This window comes from Tachyglossus aculeatus, chromosome 21, assembly GCF_015852505.1.
Source record: "Tachyglossus aculeatus isolate mTacAcu1 chromosome 21, mTacAcu1.pri, whole genome shotgun sequence".
NCBI lineage: Eukaryota > Metazoa > Chordata > Mammalia > Monotremata > Tachyglossidae > Tachyglossus > Tachyglossus aculeatus.
The window spans coordinates 49,182,966-49,206,569 of NC_052086.1; the positions used below are offsets into that span (position 1 = coordinate 49,182,966).

Genomic DNA, 23,604 nt, shown 5'->3' on the forward strand with positions numbered 1-23,604 from the left:
GCAGCGTGGTTCAGTGGAAAGAGCATGGGCTTGGGAGTCAGAGGTCATGGGTTCAAATCCCGGCTCTGCCGCTTGTCAGCAGTGTGACTTTGGGCAAGTCACTTAACTTCTCTGTGCCTCAGTTACCTCATCTGTAAAATGGGGATTAAGACTGTGAGCCCCACGTGGGACAACCTGATAACTTTGTATACTCCCCAGTGCTTAGAACAGTGCTTTGCACATAGTAAGAGCTTAACAAATACCATCATTATTATTATTATTGTTATTTTAGGATTCTCTCCAAAAGATTGATAACAATAAGGTTGGCTAGATAGCTCAACCTCAGACAGAATGTAGGATTTTGTCAGTCTAGCTCTTTAACAATCCTTGACTCTACCCACCAGGAAACACTGTCACACAGGTAAAATAGGAGCCCAAAAGCTTCAACCTGCCCTCTGAACTCTGCAAGATTTTGCTCCATGCAAGTCATTTCAGGCTCTGAGTTCTCCCAGAAACTTTATCCTAGGGGGCTGGAAAGGTGGTGGCAGGCTTGGCCAATTGTGAAGTGGTGGTGGACCTGAGGGTAAGAATGTCTGCTGTGATGGATCATGACACCCTCCTGACTAATGCTCATGGGCAGAGAGAGACAGAAGTGGAAGGGAAGAGGGAGAATGAAGAAATAAAGTTTTGTAGGAGGGCAGACAGACTGAGAAAATACTTTTCAGAGCTAGTAAACACTTTCTTCTGTAAAGTTGTTTACAACCATCTGAAAGAGTAAAAGTGGTCATTGATGCTGAAGGTTGAAGTAGAGTGATAGCCCAGACCTATGCCCAGAAGGGGGTCATTCTCCTTGACAATCAGATTCCTCAGCGGAGTTGGGAGAGGGACTTAAAGCTAGGGATCTGAATCCCTGGAGCTAAGTAGAGCAGGATCCAGTTTGGACCACTGAAAGGAAAATAGAAAGTGTCCCCCACTCACCTAAGCTTGCCAGTGTCGCTGAGCACACGTGTGGCTTTGAGAAGAACTGGCAATTGTAAGTTATGACACCGAGTGATAAATGGAGTCCCCACTGCCTCCCAAGCAACCTTTACGTAGCAGTAACAGAGGTCAAGGCAATGGGAAAATTATAGCTTGCATTTCCCCTTCCACATAGTATTGGGAAAGCATCATTCTCACTTCGATGGGGCAGGCAGGCTCTGGTGACCAGGCGGCCAGTGGAGAGGGGGCGTGTTTCTGCTCTTTTTATAGTGAGGTTCTCCTGGGACCATTCGGATGTGGTGTCTATCAGATGTAACATTTTAAACAACCTGTTTCCAAATATCTTCCCCAGCACCCCAGGGAGATTTCAGAAAGGTTTCTTGTGCAGGGAAAAATTAGTTGTTGTGCTGCTGCAAGGCTGGAATTCCTAATCCTTCAAAACTACTGAGGCAAAGGTCACTGTGGAGAACTGGGCTGGAGATTGCATGCTTTGTGAATGAGTGTACTCCCAGCCAGGACAAACAGCCTGTCCCTCACAATCAGTTTCCACAGTGTGCAGTGCCCTGTACAAAAGGCTTGGGAGAGTACCGCATAATAGAATTGGTGGACATGATCCCTTCCCACAGGGAGCTTATCATCTAATGGGTCTCTCACCTCACCCGCAGTGACTCAAGATCGATTCCCCCTTGTCCCTAGAGGCTGATTATTCAAAACAGGGCCAAGAACTGCCCAAGACCAGGGCATCTGGGCATACAGAAACCTAGAAAAGTGATAGTAACTGCAGACTTTACCATCTTCCCTTGGGAAACAGAGGTCTCTAGCTTGGAGGACAACAATTACTTTTTAATAATTAAAAATGCCTTAGATTTACAGAGCAGCTCTCTCTCAAAGTGTTCCCAACACTTCCATATGTTACACCATGTGCACTTAATAACATTGTTGAAAGTTGCTTGTTAAAAGAGGTGTCAGTCTTCCCATTGAACAGATGGAGAGAGAAGGAAGTAGGGAAGCAAGCTGGCTTCAAGGTGGAAGTTGACTAGAACCCAGGACTCCCACTGAGAATTCAGAGTACTCTGTAAAAAAAGAACAATTTATTCTCACAATGTCTGGGCAGATATTTCCATTTCAAAAAGGGGAAACAGCGGCAAAGGGTTGCACAAAACCACCCAGCATATCTGCATGAAAGCCAATATTAGAAGCTTATTTTCCTTGTTCCTAGTCCTGTGATCTTGTGGATTGAGAGTTGGTACCTTGCTTCCTGGTAACTCAAGAGGATGAGACTGGAATTAGAAGCTAGTCATAAGGTTTCTTCATCTGAAACTGGGGATGTAATACCTGTTCTCCTTTTCAATTAGACTGTGTGCTCCATATGGAACAGGGACTGTCCAATCTGATTATCTTATATCTACCGCAGTGCTTAGTACAGTGCTTGGCACAGAGTAAGCACTTGAAAAATACCACAATTGTTATCATTATTATTATTGTTAGAGAAGCAGCATGCCCTAGTGGATAGAGAGCGAAACTGGAGTCAGAAGGATCTGGGTTCTTTCTCATCCTGGCTCTGCCACTTGTCTGCTTTTGTGACCCTGGGCAAGTCATCTAAATTCTCTGTGTCTCCGTTACCTCATCTGTTAAGTGGAGATTAAGACTGTGAGCCCCATGAAGAACAGTGACTCTGTCCAACCTGATTTGTTTGTATGCATCCCAGTACTTGGTACAGTGCCCGGTATGTACTAATCACTTAACAAATATCACAATTAATTTTATTATTATTATTATTCATGTTCACAGGAATTAGTGTTCATGTTTCAAAAACCAAAATAACCCTCTCTAAGAAAGGAAATAAACAACCCCCTTCTTCAGAAAGTTGTGGGGTCCAGGGAGAGAGAGAGAGGAGTTAGCATTGTCTGGGAAGTGGACTTTGATTCTGGAACCAAGTGCCCTGTGATGGACAAGGCCAAGGAACCTGGCAGGCTACAAGACCCACCTTGTCAATAGCCAGAGGCCACGTCACGTATTCCCAATGCAAAACCCACTCTCTGAGCTGCCACCAGATCTCTCTCAGCTTTGACCCTGCTGCTGTCTTCTCATGGCTTGCTACCCTTCTGAGGAGAAAAGACCCAAGAGGCCAAGAAATGGTGACCAGTGGTAGGATGGTGTTCTGCTTCCCAGAGAACTTGCCATGACCAGAGTGGCCTCACCACGGAGAGGATGCTCACAACAGCGGTAGCTTCACTAGAGTCCAACTGGCTCGCTCATCCTGTTTCCATTCTCCTTCCACTGTGGTCAACTTAACTGCCTTCAGTTGGAAAGCTTTTGTCACACCATAGATGTGGATGTGCCTTTTCTCTTCTGAAAGCTTCAGGAACCAGACCAAGTAAGGGCAACGTTGCAAATGACAGTGGGGAAACTGAGACCAGGAGCAGCTTCCAGAAACATCTGTCTCTGTCTGTCAAAGTGGACAACCAACCTTCCTTGACTTCCTCATGAAGTATTTGTTAAGCACTTATGATATGCCAAATAATGTTCTGAGCACTGAGGTAGATACAAGTCAATTAGGTTGGACCCAGTCCCTGTCCCACATAGGGCTCACAGTCTAAATAGGAGGGAGTACAGGAGAACTGAGGCAGAGGGAAGTTCAGTGACTTGACCAAGGTCACACAGCAAGCAAACAGAACAGTCAGGTTTAGAACCCAGGTCCTCTGCCCCTCAAACCCGTGTTCTTTCCATGAGGCCATGCTGCTTCCCTTATCTCTCATTCCTCCCAAGAATGAGTTTGAGGCAGGAGAACTGCCCCACAGGTACCAAAAGCAGAGATTCTCCTTTACAGAGAGTGCCTGGTGGGTTCACACCCTGGGAGGTTGCTGTTTAGAAGTCAGCTTGCCCTTCCTCCCATTTTCTCTTTGGTGGCATTTCTGATTGCTCCCAGCAGTGGCTCACAGTAAGAGGATTAACTCAGGAGTGCCATCAGGAGAGTCTGCTGACTGACAGAGCCTGTCTGGAGGTGGGAAAGGGATCGGTGGTGCATAAGTGATGGCCCTGAAGCAAAGACTAAAGCCTTCTGCTGCTTTAAGAGCTGCAAACTTTACAAAGTCTGTCCTCCACTCTCCGCAGAGCACTGACTTGAAAAGCAGAGACAAACTGAGTTTGAGGGGGAGAACTGCAAAGCAGGAAATCTGCAGCTGAGGACTCTCATGGAGTACAGAAGACAGATTCAAAAATAAGATTTTGCACACAGAAAGCTATGCACTTATGAAGAAATATAAGCTCTCTATTACCCGTTGAAGCCCAGTGAGTAGCCCCAGGGACTTATGAATCTCAAGGAGATGCTGCTAAACATTGCAGGGCTGCTGTAGGATCAAATATCTAATGTTGTGGGGCTGGATTTTTGGTTGTTTTTTAATGTCTTTCCATAATTAACATTCTCCATTTAAAACAAAAGACAATTATATTAATTGTGTTTATAACTACAGTAATTCTTTTTTTTTCCACCCTCCTTATCTGGTAATGAACAGCAATCTCATGAGGTCAGGTTCCATCAGAAAAAAAATCCATAGCTGTAGATTCATGTTGGCCTTTCCTGTGGCTTTAATAACCATTGTACAACCACCAGTAATAAAAAATATAAACCTCCCAGAGCTCACAGAGACCGAGCCCTTTGCTGCTGCTTCAACCGCCAGGATGCTTTTGATTTGATCCTTTACAAATTGTTTCATTCCCCCTTGACCACCAACCCCCACTTCCCCAGTCTTATGTTAACAAAAGGGGATGACTGATGCTTTAGTCTTAGGCTTTCTGAGCTCCTGGGGAATTAGACCAAGTGATTGGGGCAGGTTTGCTTTACTAGGTGTGCTCCTGGCAGTTAAAGTAGTAGGTTTCCTTCCCCAGTCTCCCAGCAGTTTCCCCTGGCCAGTCATTTACTCAGCTCTTATTTTCCCACACTTCAGTGACTACCTAATGAGAGTGCCACCTGTGGCACCTGACCATTGTCTATCCCTGACAACATTCACCTCACCCAGGATCTGGACTAACTGTGCTGGGGAAGAGGTGAAGGAGAAGAGTGATTGGTAAATATCTGTAAAAGGCTCTGAGCTTCTTAAAGATGGGAGTTCAATAAACAGCAGGTAGTAGATTACCATGCAGATCTGAACTGTTAAAATGAGGTAAATCACACTTAACCATTCCTGAGAGCCCTTTGCAAGGCTTAATTCATGTTTTAAAGTGCTAGAAATCCTTTCACAAAAAGTATTCGGGGGAGTTTGGAAGTTTAATTAATGCCTGTAAAGTGCTTGAAAATGCTTAAATAATCATAATAATAATAATTATTATTATTGCTATTATTAGTTTTTCCCAGAAAGATAGTGAAATAGAGATCTGAAAAACAAGAAGCCAGATGGGAGGAGGGTGCTTGAAGAAGCTACATGTAAACTAAAGAAAACATTGGTGCCCCCTCCCCTTCTGAGTACTTTTACTTTAGATTTCACACTAAAGCCATGGAGGTTCCCTATCTCAACAGTTCATGGAAAAACACTTATCCCACAACCCTCCCCTTGCTCTTTTTAAATAAAAGATTTTTTTAAAAAGTTTAACTTCAGTAATATCTAATCCCAAGAGCAAACTGCACTTGACAGCCATTTGTTTCATTTCACAGCATTGTTGTGAGGCTTACAGGAAACAGGTATTTTTATCCGTTTGTTTGTTGTTGGTTTTTTTAAAGGCATGAAGAGATTAACTCATCCAGTCACCCAACAATTTAGTTGCTGGGGTAGCGTTAGAATACCTGATGGTTAGACTCCCTACTCTCGCCAATAGGTTGTCCTGACCCCTCTACTATTTTCCAACCATTGATGAAATGCCAACAGATTTATTAATCTTCCCTGATATTTTCCTGGTTGGTAAACTCTCAACATAAACCTCTCTATCTGCCGTTTCTAATTTAAAACTTTGAAAATAGCTCCGGGACATTTTCAGAATCCATACCAGGTTTCGACATGGTAAAATCCAAGTCTTTTTTTGGGTATCAGTGGGGGCGTCATCTTTTTTGTGGCGGTTCGGTGGAGGGAAAGAACTTTTATAGACCGTCTGCTAAACCCTGTGAAATTGCAATTGAGTTGCAGTGCCAGACAACTGGTGCCTGCTGACTCAATTGCTTTTATATATGACAAAGCTTAAAAAAAATAACTGCCATTGCCTAACTTTGAACAGATTGGAATAGAGTGCTTGAGTCATCAGTCAGAGATGTCACTTTGGACCCGTGTAATCCAGCACACAGCCAGAGCCAAGAGGATTAAAACAAAAATTGTTGGTTCAGTTAACATGCCTAAGGTTTTCTGACCATTGGCACAATCGACAGAAGTAACAGCATTGTAATAGACAATGAGGCAAGGCCAGCTGTACAAATCAAATGTAACTCCAAATTTCATGCTGTTGCTTCTCCTATCGAAGGATATGTCTTAGGCGTGTGTCTTCGTGTGGAATAAATATTAAATAGCAGGAAGGGACATCTCAGGAATAAGCTGGGACATGATACAGTATGAAAGAGAGATCCTGTACTTTGTCATCAGTGTCCACTTACCCAATCTTCCTCATTTGCATGCATATCCTATACAATTTCCTACAGTGAGGCCCTCCCTATGGTGTTGACACACACAGCCTGTGAACCCCAAAAAGTGCATAACTCATTCCAAATTGCTATTGCCTCCCTCACTGCCCTGTGCATCTGTATCTGTGGTATATCAACATCTCTGTGGGTGCTAAGTGGTCATCTGTGTTATCTCCCCCATTAGATTAGAAACTCTTTGAGGGTAGGTCTAGGGTTTTGTGATTTTCCCATTAGCCTTCTATGCAATTGTTATGGTGAAACACATGTTGCTCTATCATGTATTCAGACACATCCTGTACTTACAAATTCTCCAATAACTTGTGTGGAGGGGTTAGAGTGGAGAGGGAAGGAGAGGAATGTCCCAAAAGTCACATCCCGGAAACAATATTCCATTTCAGCTTTACCAGTTCAGGTCTCTTCTGGTTCTCCTGTCTAGTTGCTGCTTCTCTGTCTATTTTGCTGATTCCTCTTTTGCTGGGTCAGACAGCCTATTTTTACCAAAATGACTACCCAGAAATGACTTTTCAATAATAGATAAGTAATATGGCTTCATCCATCCATTTATGTGGAGTTGGAGAGGTTCTATGATAGGGTAGCCAACTTATACTTCATCAGAAGTAAAACAGGCATGTTGATCCTCCCTGGGGACTCTAATAGTAAACATCCTCCTTCACTTCCCATCCTTGCCTCTTCCCCAACTCTATCATGGGTTTTTTTCCCCCATTTTCTCATATCTCCCTTGAAAGCCCCTCCCTTCACCTCTGACAAAGGGTTGTACTGTAGGAGGTAAATGAAGATGTACCATTAAAGAGAAGAGCATTACCAAGCAGAAAAATCATGGGCACTGGAGCCTAAGGACCTAGATTCTAATCCTGGCTCTGTTGATTGTTCTCTGTATAGCCTTGGGAACGTTGCAACTTCTCTGTGCCTCAATTCCCTCAACTGCAAAATGGGGATTCAATACCTACCTGTTTTCTCTCTTACTTAGACTGTGAACCCCATGTGGGACAGAGGCTGTGTCCAACTAGATTATCCCAGCACTTAGTACAGTGTTTGGCCCACAGTAAGCACTTGACAAATATAATGATAATATTAATAATAATAATGCTATAAAGCCAACTCACATATGTCGTCAAGCTGAAACAGGTTGCAATTTTAGGAATGTTGCAGGGGCTGTTCATTTTAGCTCAAAAAGTTGTTAATGACAGCCTGTATATCACATCAATTGACCAGCTGCAAAATAGATCAAGTGATCAGTCGAGTCATCCAATAATCCTGTTCACTAATTAGCTACACTGCTAAAACGCCCACAAGAATAGCCACTTCCTGGCATTCAGTTGGACATCAAGCTCTTTCCAAGAGTGGGAAATGGTGGTGACCACGGAAACCCACTGTGCTTTCTCTAGTTGTTGCCATGGTCTTAGCTAATGGGAGAAAAAAGTAGTGAAGGAGTTGAGGCTTTAGAGCTAGCCTAAAGGGTTGAGAAAGGGATAGCAGTGCTGAACCTTAGAGAGAGAGTCAGGAGGATCCAGGGAACCCTCCTCTTTGGATGTGACATGTTCAGTCAGTCCACCTGTTACCTTGACCAATTCAAATTCCAATCACCTGACAGATTTGAAAAGGGGAGAGAAAGTCCCCTCAGTAGGGTGTCAAGTATACATGATCTATAATCAATCATCATGGCAGGCCTTATACAGATGACAGCCTTGGCTAAGAATCAATCAAGTTGCCACCATCAAAAGGTTGGCTTGGTAAAATTCCAAGAGGTTGGAAGTGATTGTGTGGAACTAGATTGTTGTTATCAGAGCTACCTCTCCTGGGGCAAGGTGGGAAGGATGTCAAAGGAAGCAGCATGGTCTAGGGGTTAGAGAATGTGTCTGGGAGTCAGAAGGGCGTGCGTTCCAAAGCCTGCTCTGCCCCTTTTCTGCTGTCGGACCCTGAGCAAGACACTTAATTTTTCTGTGCCTCAGTTCCCTCCTCTGTGACACAGGGATTAAAACTGTGAGCCCCATCTGGGACATGGACTGTGTTCAACCTGGTTAGCTTGTGCCTACCCCAGTGCTTAGTACAGTGCCTGGCACATGTAAGTGCTTAGCAAATACAATTTTTTTTTAAAAGGAAGGGTGAGGTGGAGAGGGGAAAGAATTAAGGGACAGGATGTGGCTTAGAAGTAGCATATTCCAGAAAGAAACATGGAGTGCCTGGATTTTGCTATCCCTTTGGCCTCACTCCCAGGAAGGCATCAAGGGATTTCAGCAGGAAAGGACTGGAATATTAACCCCCAAATCACTTCTTTGGGAAAGAAAACAAAGGCTATGGGATTCGGCCACTTTCCCCAGCCCACAAAGGGGCTCTCAGATTCCACAGCCACAGTGAACACTCCAGAAGTCTCAGAGCTTGTGTATTCCATTAATTCCTTTTCATGCTGTGCAGAAATCTCCCCGTTAGCCAGACTTCTCAGTGAGGAATGGCACCTCAAATTAGATGCTAGATATTAGATGCTGGTGGAAATGACTTCTGTAGCTTTAATTACAAAACCCACTAACACACCAACATAATTAGCCAACTCACTTGGGTGCAAGGGACACAGACTGTAAAAATTTTCAGCGCTGATTCATGGAGCCACTCGGGAGGGAATTTCCTTAGTTAAAACATTACCAAGCTGCTTGAGTTCACTTGCTCCTTGTCTTCCCTTTAGGATTAATTTTTAACACACTACATTGCTTTCCTTTGGGGAGTTAATTGGAATGTAGCTCAAAATTGCTGGTTTGTTTATTGATTTCATAATTTTCCTGGGCTTGGTACTCTAGTACTTTAGACTGCTCTACATGACACTTTAGAACAAAAATCTGACAGACCCAATCTGACAGAACTGTAATACAAGTTTTCACAAATAAAGCAATCAACCTTTATTACAGTATCCAGGAGCATTCTCGACAGGGGCAATATTATACAAAACCCTCTAGTTTTCCTTAGAGATCTGTGTCAGGGTGAGAAAGAGTCTGGCTCTCAACTGGGTGAGACACTGACTGAGCAGGCAGCCATTTTGCTACCAGTTAAATGCTGCAGAAGAGGACCGACAGAGAGGGGGATGAGGGGTGTTCCAAATCACTCTCAGCTAAGAGGGTCAGAGAAAAACAGGATGCTGTTTGAACAGAGGAGAGACTTGCTGCTACAAAGAAGAATGTGAAAAACTGTGGTCAGAAGTTGAGGGGTGTTGTTTTGAATCACCGAACTTTAGCCGAAAGGGGAAAATGTATATAGTGATAACACTGATTACGGCATTTATTGAGTACTTACTATGAGCAAAACAGTGGGGTAGATTCAAGATAAACCAGTTAGGTTCAGTTCCTGTGCTTCATGAGACTCCCCTTTTCAGAGGAAGTGAGACCAGGTATCTTATCCCCATCATACAGATGGGGAAACTGAGGATTAGAGTGGTTAAGTGACTTACCCAAGGTCACACAAAAATAGTGACTGAAAAAGGTCATAAGGCAGTATAAACATATTGCAATGATAATAGAGAGGTTGGGCCTAGGTAGAAGAAAAAATGAATCAGGGAAATCCATGGAGGAGATAGGATTTCAGAAGGGTTTTGAAGACGAGGAGTGGACCGCCCCCCAAAAAAACCTTTCTCTTAGGTGTTAAAATGTTTAAATATTCCCGACATTGGCAGAGCATTATACTCCATTCCCTTTGCTAGCTGTCCAGTGAAAAAGCATCAGATTGCTATGCTTCCATCTCCAGAGCCTTGGGTGGGTGGTAAAGACAATTTTAGCATTTTCTTTCACCAGTTTGGAATAGAGATAACAGTATGAAGAAGAATGGTAATAAAAGTTCCTTTTTGTCTAGGACTTTTATTTTTCTAAATATGCTTTCTTGTCAATTATCTCATTTTATCCTCACAACATCCCTGTGAGGGAGAGGCAGGTGTTATTGCCCCCATTTTACAGATTAGGAAACTGAGGCACAGTGATTAACTAACTTCTCCAAAGTCACACAGCAGGTCAGTGGCACAGCTAGGACTAGAATGCAGGTCTTCTGACTCCAGTTTAACACTTTCTCCAATAGACTATACTGGGAAACTGAGGCTCCAAGGATTTAAGTACCCAGAATCAGTTCTCTCATCCAATGGGGAGAGAAGGCCCAATTGTAACTCTCAGTTTCTTGAGCTTCAGGTGGACTGAGAGGAGGAAAAACATGAGAATTGGCTTTTAGCGTTTAAATCAAATGCTAATTCTCCCATTCCTGGACATTTAAAATGTGTGTGTGTAAAACAGTGGGGGTCCCTTGATACCAAGGTCAGTCAGTCCGTCATATTTATTGAGCACTTACTTGTGTGTAGGGCATTGGATTAAGTGCTTGGGTGAGTATAATGTAGCATTATAATGGACACACTCCTTATCCACAATGAGGTTCCAGTCAAGAGGGGGAGACAGACATTTATATAAATAAATAAAATTACAGATATGTACATAAGTGCTATGGGGCTGGGAGGGGGATGAATAATGGGAGTAAGTCAGGGCAAAGCCCAAGGGAGTGGAAGTAAAGGAAAAGAGAGTCTCTTGGAGGAGATGCACCTTCAGTAAGGCCTTGAAGAGGAGGAGAGTAATTGTCTGTCAGATATGAAGAGGGAGGGGGCTCTAGACCAGTGGCAGGAAGCTGATACTATGGGAAATGTTTAAGTGGAAATGGACCTATCCATATTCATCACAACACAGATGATCATCTCCTTTGTATCCAGCAATTCCCTTTGCTTCCTTCATCTTTACAATTTAAGATACTTGGTAGAAAATGAGTCACCCAGCTAAGACCAAAGTCAGTACCTACTCCTACTGCTCCAGTTCTAGAATCTTCATCCTAGAGAGCAGGGCCCACAGGTTGTGAAGTCCTGGGTGGGCCCAATGTCAGGGTTAAAAATACTCCACCAAGTGGTTAGTTTGCTAAAGCTGTGCACTCTAGAGAAAGAGGAGCAGCCTGGCTTAGTGGAAAGAGCATGGGCTTGGGAGTCAGAGGCTGTGGGTTCTAATCCCGACTCCACCACTGATCAGCTGTGTGACTTTGGGTAAGTAACTTGACTTCTCTGTGTCTCAGTTACCTCATCTATAAAACGGAGATTAGGACTGTGAGCCCCACGTGGGACAAGCTGATTACCTTGTATCTACCCCAGAGTTTAGAAAAGTGCTTGGCACACAGTAAGCACTTAAATACCATAATCATCATTATTAATATTATTAAAGAGCAGGGCTCCACAGAACTAGGTTCTAGTCCAGACTGTACCTCTAACAATAATAATAATAATAATGGCATTTATTAAGTGCTTACTATTTACAAAGCACTGTTCTAAATGCTGAGGTTACAAGGTGATCAGGTTGTCCCACAGCGGGCTCACAGTCTTAATCCCCATTATACAGATGAGGTAACTGAGACCCAGAGAAGTGAAGTGACTTGCCCAAAGTCACAGAGCTGACAATTGGTGGAGCTAGGATTTGAAGCCATGACCTCTGACTCCAAAGCCCGGGCTCTTTCCATTGAGCCGTGCTGCTCTAGACCATAATCTCCATGTGGGCAGGGAATTTGTTCTACCAGCTCTGTTGCACTGTACTCTCCCAACCATTTATCTTAAGCCTTCAATAAATACCACTCTTTGGTTGGAGACTTGCCTGGCTTATTGAACCTTGTTGTGCCTCAGTTTCTCCAAGTGTAAAGTAGAACCAGCTTCCCCCAGCCTACTCCACAGTGGTTTGGGGAAGATGAAGGAGAGTATTGTGACAAACAATCTGAGCTCCTAAGAGGAAAGTTGCTGTACAAATCCAAAGTAGCGTCAAGGAAATTTACGTGAACCTGGCATCTCTCCTCAGATGAGAAGAGAGATGAATGGATGCATTGCCTCCTTGGTGTTCTTCCCATTGTGGAACTGCCTGCCAGGGAAACTCATTTGCTCTGCCAGTCTGTGCTCTGCCTTTCCTCTTCCATTTCTTGGCAGGGCCCCTAATATATATATAAATCAGGTCCAGGACCGGGGACGGGCTCACTGCAGACCGAGGGGAGGAAAGGGGAAGCTCTTGCTGAAAGCCAGTGGAATCCAGGCAATCTCAGCGGTAAAGGGACACTTCTTTGCTCAACTCTCTGGAAAATGATAACCGATTTGTGCCCGTTCCCCAGAGTGCCACATCAATAACAGTCATGGCGAGAATGAGATATGCAGCCGGTCGTCTGTCTGAACACTTCAAACTCTCAGCTGCCCCAAATAAAGAATGGACTGCTCCCCAGCTGTAAATAAGCTAGAAGATTACAGTTTAGAGGGCCATCTATAATTACACAGCTATCACAATTCCTTGGGCCAGCCTGAATATTGTGGCTTTTCGGGGAACAGATGCCATTGTTATGAGCCTAGCAATTAGAGTGGAATTTTAATGTCCCGGTCCATGCAGACAACTCATCAGCCAAGAGGAAGCTAGACTCGCCCCGCCCTTAACTCAAGGAGACAGGTGAGTTTTGATCTTGGTTCTACTGTCTTGTTTTTTATGGCATTGGTTAAGAGCATACTATGTGCCAGTCACTGTACTAATCAACTAGGGTAGATACAAGATAATCAAGTTGGACACAATCCGTGTCCTTCTTGGGGTGTTGTCTCAGTCCTCATTTTACAGATGAGGTAACAGGCACAGAGAAGTGAAATGACTTGCCCAAGGTCACACAGCAGACAATTGGAGGAGCCAGGATTAGAACCCAGGTCCTCTGACTCTCAGACCCATGCTCTTTCCACTAGGTCATGCTGTTTGTCATAGTCCTCACACCTTTCTACTTCTCAAGTGGCCATCCAGTGCCAGCCTGGGAAATTACCACCTCAGCTTCCTGAAGGAAGACTTCTAGAGTGTGAAATGGAAACGTAGTAGTAGTAATGGTATTTATTAAACACTCCGTGTGTGCACAGCACTGTAATAAGTGTTGTGAAAGAATACACAGCTGGGAGAGCAAGCCCTGATCAATTTTGCTTCCAACCTACATTCTCCTCTAGGGAGGCTGGGCTATAAGCTCAATGTGGGGAGGGAATGTCACTGTTTATTGTTGTATTGTACTTTCCCAAGTGCTTAGTACAGTGCTCTGTACACAAGAAGTTCTCAATAAATACAACTGAATGAATGAAACAAAAACTGCTAGGGTCAAAGCTTGTGAAATGTAATATGTGGCCATCGCCTTTCCTTTAGTAATTGAAGAGACCTAAAAAGGGTGCTCCCTCCCTGCTGTTCTCTGTTCCCTTTTCTTGTTCTCCACCAGTACTGCCTTGTTCAACTGTGGGATTTGGTTGCTTAAGGTGCTGATTCATTTGAAACACATGTATCCAATAAAGCAGACATCTAGTCTGAAAGTGGAACTGGAGAGCATGTTGAGAAAGATGGGGACTACCTGGAAAATAAAAGTATAAATCTGCTGGTGGAGGAAGCACTTATGCCCCTCAGCACTTACATACAAATTCATGATTTTTTTTTTTTTACATTAATATCTGTCTTCCCTTCTAGGCTGTACGTTCATTTGGGCAAATCACTTGTCTACCAACTCTGTTATGCTGTACTCTACTAAGCACTTAGTACAGTACTCTGCACACAGTAAGAGCTCTATAAATGCCACTGATGATGGTGGTGATTGGAGGAGTGATACACAGATGTAGACTCCTGTGTTTCTGAACAAAAATGCTTTGAAACACGAAGTGCATTTCCTTGAGAGCGTTCCCTTACATATGGATACAGTTGGTAAAAGTGAGTCCTGGGAAATCTAGCCTGCCTGGGCTGCTGTCCTGCCATTTGGTTAAGATGTCACATTTGTCCAGGGGTCATAGAGACATGAGTTGCTCGCATAATTATCGAGGCAGAAATCCTCCAGGTAAATGCTCTCAATTCACTCAATCGTATTTATTGAGTGTTTACTGTGTGCAAAGCACTGTACTAGGTTCTCGGAAGAGTACAATACAGCAATAAACAGACACATGCCCTTCCCATAACGAGCGTACTGAAATATCTAGCTAACTTTTTTGCAACCATTACAAAAAAAGTAATGTTATCAAAAACTACTCTCAGCTAGGCTATAAAAATACTATGTTTCAGTGGAGAAAATGCTGCCACCATAGCATTAAAATTAATGTTATCATCATACACTCAGTGATTTGCTCCCTCAGGGGAACTGTGTCTGGGAACCTAGGTCAAACACCCTCTACCTCTCCTCTTTCTGGGATAGGCAAAAATCCCCAATCCCTGACTCCACGAGGAGTTGGATTAACAGCATTATGACCCGGAGGGGGCAATGCCCACCCTCTGCCAAACCCCACTAGACTGTGAAGTCCTTGAGGAAAGGAGCCCGTCTCCAAATTCTGTTAAATTTGGAAGCAACAAGGTCTAGTGGAAAGAACATGGGTTTGGGAGTCAAAGAACCTCAGTTATGTGACCTGTAAAATGGGGATTAAGACTGTGAACCCGGCTGAGACATGTACTATGTTCAGCCTGAGAAGCAGAGTGGCTTGGTGGAAAGGGCATGGGCTAGGGAGTCAGAGGTCATGGGTTCTAATCCTCGCTCTGCCACTTATTAGCTATGTGACTTTGAGCAAGTCACTTAACTTCTCTGTGCTTCAGTTACCTCATCTGTAAAATGGGACTGTGAGCTCCATGTGGGATAATCTGACTACCTTGTATCTACACCAGAGCTTCAAACAGTGCTAGGCACATAGTAAATGTTTAACAAGTACTATTATTATTGTTATTATTATTATTATTATTATTATCTACCTCAGTGCTTAGTGCAGGGCCTGGTATGTAGTAAGCCCTTAACAAATACCATTTAAAAAAAGAAAACTGTGTTCTATGTGCAACAGGGATTGTGTCTAACCTGATTATCTTGTACCTACCCCATTGCTGAGCACAGTGTTAAGCACATATCAAGCACTTAATCATCATTACTATTATGAATATTGTCCCATGTGCTTAGTACAATGCTTTGATACAAAGTAGAAGCTCAACAGATATCATGGGTTGATTGATCAATCTTTGCTGCCTGTTGTAATGACATCACCCTGGCACTGCAGAATGGATCATGCCCTGACAGGGCTAACCTTTCCACTGGTCTTATAAAACCCAGACTCCCCTGCTATTTCCCTGCTAGTGTTTTTGGTATTTATTTAGCACTTATAGTCTGAGAAGTGTTGGGAGTAGGGACAGGATTATCAGATCCAAAAGAGTCCCAGTCCCACAAGGGGCTAACCCATTATGAGGTAGGGAGAGTAGGTATCTGATCCCCATTTTACAGAGGAGGAAACTGAGGGCCAGAGAGGATAAGCAACTTGCCCAAGATCACCCAACAGGCCAGTGGCAGAGGTGGGACTAAAACTTAAGTCTTCTGACTCCCCATCCCATGTTCTCTCCATGAGGCTACACTGCCTTCAGCCTACATTTGCAAGAGGCGCAATTTTTCTGTAGGTTTTCCCTGAGGAGTCAGTGCCTGAAGGTGAATGTTTCTGAAAATGTTCAGTTTTAATTGCTGCCGTTCTCATCTATGTGGAGGGGTTTGATTTTTCTGCTTGTGCCCTCAAGCAAATTGATCATGAAGGATGCAATTTTATAAAATCAATCAATAGAACATCCAGACTGTGGATTTCACTCTAGGGATTTTCCTTCTCAGCTGAAAGGCTGTTTTTTTTTCTGTCAATAATTAAACTAGGAAACTTTGGGAGACAGCAGTCTGAACCATTTGAAGGTCAAGAATCAACAGAGTCAATCTAAGATGAGGGAGGGTGAAGGGACTGGCACTTTAAAATGGTGCTAGAAAAGTGCTCAGCAAGAAGACCCAGTCATTCAGACCTTAAACCTGAAAACCTGCCTCTGAATCCTTCGAAAGCCTTCTCGTTTGGACCTGAAAACTTGATTTTTATATTGTTGATTCTTTATGCTTTTCCACCAACCTAAACATGGGTGTCTGCTGTTAACCCCCAGAGAAGTTCTCCCTGTAGAGCTGATGTTATAAAGTCGCACAGAGAAGGTTCACGCAAGCAGCAAGAAGTGGCTTCATTCTCTGGTGATATGGGGTGGGGCACTGCTAGACTGCAATGAAGAGGTGCTCAGAAGCAGTTATTGCAGCTTTATTTCCAACCTATCAAGGAGAAGTGCCGTCCCAGTCGTGAAACGATGAGTGATATCAACTTGTACTTCCCAAGCGCTTAGTACAGTGCTCTGCACATAGTAAGAGCTCAATTAATATGAATGAATGAATGAATCGGGAACAGTGGCAATCAGAGTGGCAATCACTCTGATCATTACAGTCAACTAGGTTATATACACTCTCCTTCAGGCCTTCTTCTGCTACTAGTCCTCTTTCCATCTGTGTCCTTCCATTATTGGTTGGTCAGATGTGCTAGTGTCTGCTCCTCTCCATAGGCCCCCATATCCTGGTCTCAGCTGGTTTCTGCTAGAATTTGTTGTGGGTTTTTGCTTCCCTCGTTTCTTACCTTTCTCCCTCTCTCTGCTCCACTTCCTTACTTTCAGCCAATCCTCTTAAGGGCAAGACAGACTGGTAAAGACATTGACGGCTCTTCAAAATGTGCTCATTTTTTCCTAAATATGGGATAGACCTATTTTGAAATGATATTATCTGGTTCCAGAATCTGTCAGCATTAACTCTGTGCAGTTTTTTATACTAACCAATAAATTCTACATAATTTTGCCATTTGGAATCCAATATGCCAACAATGAAAACAGGCACTGCCTTAATCAAAGCTGTATGAGGGTAACACACATTCATTTCTTTAACAACTCTCTAAGGAAGCATGGAACATGCATTCTCCCAAACGAACAGACCACTGCTTTCCTAATGACTTCTTGATTGTGGGTCCCAGGGCCCTTTGAATCTGCGTGTCGAGAAGAGTAGAAAAATCAAAGAAAGTTAACTCGACTGAAGCAAATGGAAAGGTCCTCCACTGACCAATTTTACAAAGTTTTCATTTTCCTTCAGAGTGTTTCAGGAGAGCAAACATTTCTTGTCCATTGACCCCCTCATTAATTTGGAGTCCCCTGACGTTTATAAGGAAGGTTACTGTTGTTTACACTGGCTCTCATAAATGTCTTGGGAGAAGACATTTAGGAGAGATTGGCCCAGAATCCTTTAGAGAAAACCCATTCCGAGTGGCCTGCTGAATTAACGAGACAGATTCAGTTTTTCATTCCTAGTGCTCTTCCCCTTCCAATTCCTCTTCAATTTACCCACCACAACAGGCGAAGGATATCTTTGATTCACCTCTATTATTGTAATGACAATGTAATTTATTGATTTATATTAGTGTCGGTCTCCTCCTCTGGATCATAAACTCCTACTGGGCAGGGAGTGTGTCTTCCAATTCTTTAGTATCGTACCCCTTTCAAGTGATTACAACAGTGCTCTGGACAAAGTAAGTGCTCAATAAATATCATTGATTGGTTGTTCTAATTAATGGTGCTATACTATTGAGCCAGATCCCTTTGAAGCAAATTCACATTCCCAGGGCTAAGCCAACCACGAATCTTCAGTTACAATAGGATTGAACACAGCTAGCTTGCCAGGTCAAAGCTGTTTCATTACAAATAGAGTTAAGTGGTAGCTATGAAGGATTTGAATGGATCTCCATTCATTCATTTATTGTCGTATTTATCGAGTGCTGACTGTGTGCAAAGCACTGTACTAAGCTCTTGGGAAGGCACAATATAAAAACAAACAGACACATTCCCAGACCACAACAAGCTTACAGTCTAGAGGGAGAGACAGACATTAATATACATAAATAAATAAATTACAGATACAGATACATATATATATATATGTTGAAGGGATGGGAGGGAGGATGAATGAAGGGAGCAAGTCAAGGCGACGCAGAAGGGAGTGGGAGAAGCAAAGCAAAGTCCAATCCAAGTAAAGTCCAAGTAAAGTCTGCAGCATAGTAAAGTCCAATCAAAAACATGGGAAATCTGTTTTGGCAGCTCTAACATCCATAATCTGTCAAGAAACTGCACAGATCAGAACAAAGGTATCCATCATCCGAAATGACCCTTAGACATGGATACCTGGTCTGAGCCATCTTCAACTCTATTTACTCCCATAGATTATTCTGGAATCCTCTAGACTTCTCATTTCTTTTTTTGTCTTGTCTTATGCTATCGAGTCATCTCCGACCCATAGCGACTCCATGAACATCTCCGCAGAATGCCCCTCTCTCCACCTGCAGTTATTCTGGTATTATATCCATAGAGTTGTCTTGGTGAAAATACAGATGTGGTTTACCATTGCCTTCTTCCACACAGTCATCTGGAGTCTCTGCCCTTGACTCTTTCCAATGCCGCTGCTGCCCAGCACAGGGAAGTTTTGACCTGTAGCAGATTGCCTTCCACTCACTAGCCACGGCCCAAGTTAGGAATGGATTGGGTATGCCTCTGCTTGACTCTCCCTTCCATAGCTAAGACTAATAGAGTACTGGAAACTCTCCAGGTGTGATCTTGAGAGGGGCATTTCTTTTTAAAGAAGGTCTAATTCTTCCAGGAACGAGGACACACCACAGGAAACCATTTTAACAATAGAATCTTTGATCCCCAAATAGCATTCATTTTCCATAAAATTCCACCAGTGATTCTATCTATAGTTAGAAACAGTATGCTTAGAAGGTTGATTTAGATTTAGATCCTTCAAAAGCTGAGTGTTAAGATCCATTATTGAAGTGATAGGAAATCGACATGGCTAGAGACTAGCAACTCCTGTAAGTGTATTTTACATGGCTTTCCCTGTGAATAAGTCATGTCTGGAGGAGACAGCATATGAGAGATTTGTATATTACACCACAACTCAGAATAGAACAGGGAACAAATTTTCAAGGCATGTCTTAAGGGACAGTGAGAGAATATAAACTGATCTACAGCACTGCCTACAAGAACTGCTCATGGGCCTTTGACTAATCACTATTTTTCTCAGTGTTTGTTGAGGGCAGATGTTTCTTCTGTATGAGAGAGAGAGTCGTGGGTTCTGAAGATGGTTGAATCTCTTCACCCCCACCTGGGTGAAGAGTCAAGTCTCAAGTACTAACAAAAAGAGAAAAAACATCTTTTATCCTCTTGAAGAGATGACCAGCTCAACCCCATAGAAGCTGGTGATAATAATCAATGGTATTTATTGAGCGGAGCACTTTGTGCAGAGCATCATATTAAGTGCTTCAGAGAGTAAAATACAACAGAGGTGGTAAATATGTTCCCTGTCCATAACAAGCTCACACTCTATAGATGAAAAGAAGTTGTGGGATCGTAGCAATGATATATACTGAGTGTCCACTGGGCACAAAGCACTGTACTAAAGTCTTGGGATGATTCATCCCACAGTTCCCCACCCCTCAAGAACCTCCAGTGCTTGCCCATCCACTTCCACATCAAAGAGAAACTTCTTACCATCAGTTTTCAACATTCAATCAGCTCTCCCTCTCCTACCTTACCTCACTGATTTCCTACTATATCCCAGCCCACACAATTCACTCCTTTCATGCCACCTACTCACTGGCCCTCCATCTCATTTACCTCACAAACCGACTCCTTGCCCACCTCCTCCCTTGGGCCTGGAACTTCTCTTTCCTTCATATTCATTCATTCAATCCTATTTATCGAGTGCTTACTGTGTGCAGAGCACTGTACTAAGCACTTGGGAAGACAGACCACCACTCTCCCTACCTTCAAAACCCTCCTAAAATTCCATCTACTTCTAGAGGCTTTCTCTAAGCCTCATTTCCCCATTCTTTCCCTCTGCATCACCTACACACTTGGATCTGTTCCTGTCAAGCATCTGATAGACACCTACCCCCAACCCCTTAGCCCATATGTATATATCAGTATTTTATTTTAATGTTGGTTTCCCTCTCTAGACAGTATGCTCCTTTTGGGCAAGGAACATCTACAACAACTGCAGTATTGTACTTTCCCAAGTGCTTAGCACTGTGTTCTGTACACAGTGAACACTTAAAAAATATCATTGATAGATTGATCAGTTGATCTTAGGAAAGTATAATCAATGGACAAAACACATCCCTTGACCAGGAAGGTTCAAATATCTAATATTTCAGTGGAGTAAGAATAAACAATTGAATTCCAATTTGACGTAAATATATACACATTGTACTGAGGAGAGAATGAATAAATGCATAAAAGCCACGGTGGATGTTGAGTTGATTCCACTAACAATGATAACAGTTAATCAGGGAAGGCTTGTAGGAGGAGGTGGGATTTTAGGAACCTGGCACCTTGAGTTACAGCGTTCCCTCAGCCAATTCTAGCCATTCTGGGTTTATCTATACCCTCCTTCTCAATCAGGTACACCTGCCAGCTCAGTTTGACCACTCTAAAAATATTTATGTTTTTGTCTTCCATTAGAGCATAAGTTCCTTGTGGGGAAGAATCATGTCACTTTTTTTATTTCATACTTCCTGAGAGCTTAGTACAGTGCACTGCACCTAATAGTGCCCTATAAATGCTACTATTACTTAGGAAGGTTTTGAAGGTGAGGAAGAATGTGGTCTGGTGGATCTAGTTGGGGAAAGAGTCCAGGCAAGGGGAACAAGAAGAGTGAGGGAACACTGCTGAGAATGTTAGGGGGGAACAAAGAATGCAGGCTGGGGAGTAGCAGGTAAAGAGAGCTCCATGGTGCTACATGGATGATATGAGGGAAAATTAATTTAGGTGTTTAACCTTTCTTCCCACTCCTGAGTTATCATCCTAGTCAGTGTACAGAATAATCCTTCAGTGGTTTCCACATTCAGCTGTCTCCCTTTCCTTTTAGAAGATGGTGATAATGGATGCATCTTCAAAATCCTAGAGCATTTCATCAGTGTTTGCATATGTTTTCAAATGTCTGGCAGGCCCCTAAGCAGACCATCCTTCCCTGATTTTAGATCTGCATCAGATCCAGGAGCTTTGCCATTTTTAATGGCTCCATCTGTGAGAGTGACCTCATTGAATACGGAGCAAAAGCCTAGCCTGCACATTTTAGCAGGTTGATGATTCTTCATAGAGCAACGTCACCTTGAAAATCCCCAGGATTCTTACAAAAGGGATTTTTATTGAACCTTATGTGATGGAATATGGGTGAGGCCCAGGGACACGCATAACAAGTGCCATAGAAGCGGTGTTGCCTAGTGGAAAGAGAATGGCCTAGGAATCAAAGGTCCTGGGTTCTAATTCTGGCTCTGCCAATTGCTTGCTGTGTGACCTTAGACAAGCCACTTCACTTTCTGTACCTCAGTTTTCTCAACTGTAAAGTGGGGATTGAATCCTACTCCCCTCTACTTGGACTGTGAGCCCCATGTGGGACAAGGACTGTCCAACCTGATAAACTTGTATCTATCCCTGCTCAGAGAACAGCTTTTGACACATAGTAAATACTTAACAAATGCCATTAAAAAAAATGGTGGACGTCTCCCCATCCAGACCGCAAATTCCTTATGGGCATCTACCAACTCTGTTGTTTGGCACGAGAAACATGAGACCCAGCGTGGCTTAATGGAAAGAGCATGGGCTTGGGAGTCAGAGGTCATGGGTTCTAATCCTAGTTCTGCTATTTGTCAGCTGTGTGGCTTTGGGCAAGTCACTTCACTTCTCTGCACCTCAATTATCTCATCTGTAAAGTGGAGATTAAGACTTAGTCCCATGTAGGATAACCTGATTACCTTGTACAGTACATGCTTGGCACATAGTAAGTGCTTAACAAATACCATCATCATCATTATTATTATTATTATTATTTCTCTGCCAAGGACTTACTACAGTGCTCTGCACATAGTAAGCCCTCATTAAATAACACTGATTGACTCAAAGTACACATATGCTCCCTATCATGAATTAGGGACAGGAACATTTTCCCCATAAGGATTCAACGGGGTTCATGAGTGTACCTTATTTATCAGAAATAATCCCTTCCCCGTAAGAGCTCATAGAGACAGAATATATTGATGAAAAATATAACGGAATATTTGAAACATCAATCTCATCAAAAATATTAAACAAGCGCCAGCTACATTCACTCATTCAATCATATTTATTGAGTGCTTACTGTGTGCAGAGCACTGTACTAAGCACTTGGGAAATACAAGTTGGTAACATATAGAGACGGTCCCTACCCAACAATGGGCTCACAGTCTAGAAGGGGGAGACAGACAACAAAACAAAACATGTAGACAGGTGTCAAATGCAGAACACAATTACTGTTATGGTATTTGTTAAGCACTTACTATGTGTCAAGCACTGTTCTAAGCACTGGGGTAGATACAAGTTAATCAGGTCAGACACAGTCCTTGTCCCACTTGGGCCTCACAGTCTAAGCAGGAGGGAGGTCAGGCATTGGAACCCCATTTTACAGATGAGAAAACTGAGGCACAGAGAAGTGACTTGACCAAGGTCACACCACAGGCAACTAACTCGCAGAGGCAAGATTAGAACCCAGATCCTCTGATTTCCAGGCTTACATTCTTTCCTCCAGGCCATGATCATACTAAGTTCTGCCATAATGCATTTCTTCACTGTGTGTTTAGCAATGCCGGATTAGAGGACAACCTTGTAACACTGCAAGCTTTTCTGGATGCAGCAGGACACCATGACAGAAGAAATGATCATGAGCATGCTCATAGTCTCAGACACAATGATTGCCAATCAATCAGTCATATTTATTAATCATTTACTGGGTGAGCTTTTCCTATCCATGGCTGATGAGAACGCATCCCTGACACTGTACTCTCCCAAGTGCTTAATACAGTGCTCTGCCCACCTAGTAAATGCTCAATAAACAGGTCTGGAGAAAGTTTCATCTAATTTCTGTGCCCTGTTTTCTGATTTAAAGAGTGATGTGTATTTTAAAGAGGGCACCAGCTTCTCAAAGCTGCAGAGCATTTGATTGGCATCAGAATTCCCTGGTGCTCTCAGGGACAGAGTGACTGGGAGTAAATCACACTGGCCTAAGCATACACTCATTTGCACACAAACAAACACACACACACATTCTTGCATTTCTCC

At 43.1% G+C, this 23,604-nt stretch overlaps 1 long non-coding RNA gene across 1 annotated transcript in view; it reads right to left on the minus strand.

Annotated features, from left to right (window-relative positions):
* Positions 1-1,823: 1,823 nt before the first annotated feature.
* Positions 1,824-23,604, minus strand: part of LOC119941813 — a 48,218-nt gene continuing 26,437 nt past the window's right edge. Inside the window, exon 3 of the long non-coding RNA XR_005455325.1 lies at positions 1,824-2,030. This is a non-coding gene — a long non-coding RNA (uncharacterized LOC119941813). The remainder of the gene's footprint in view (positions 2,031-23,604) is intronic.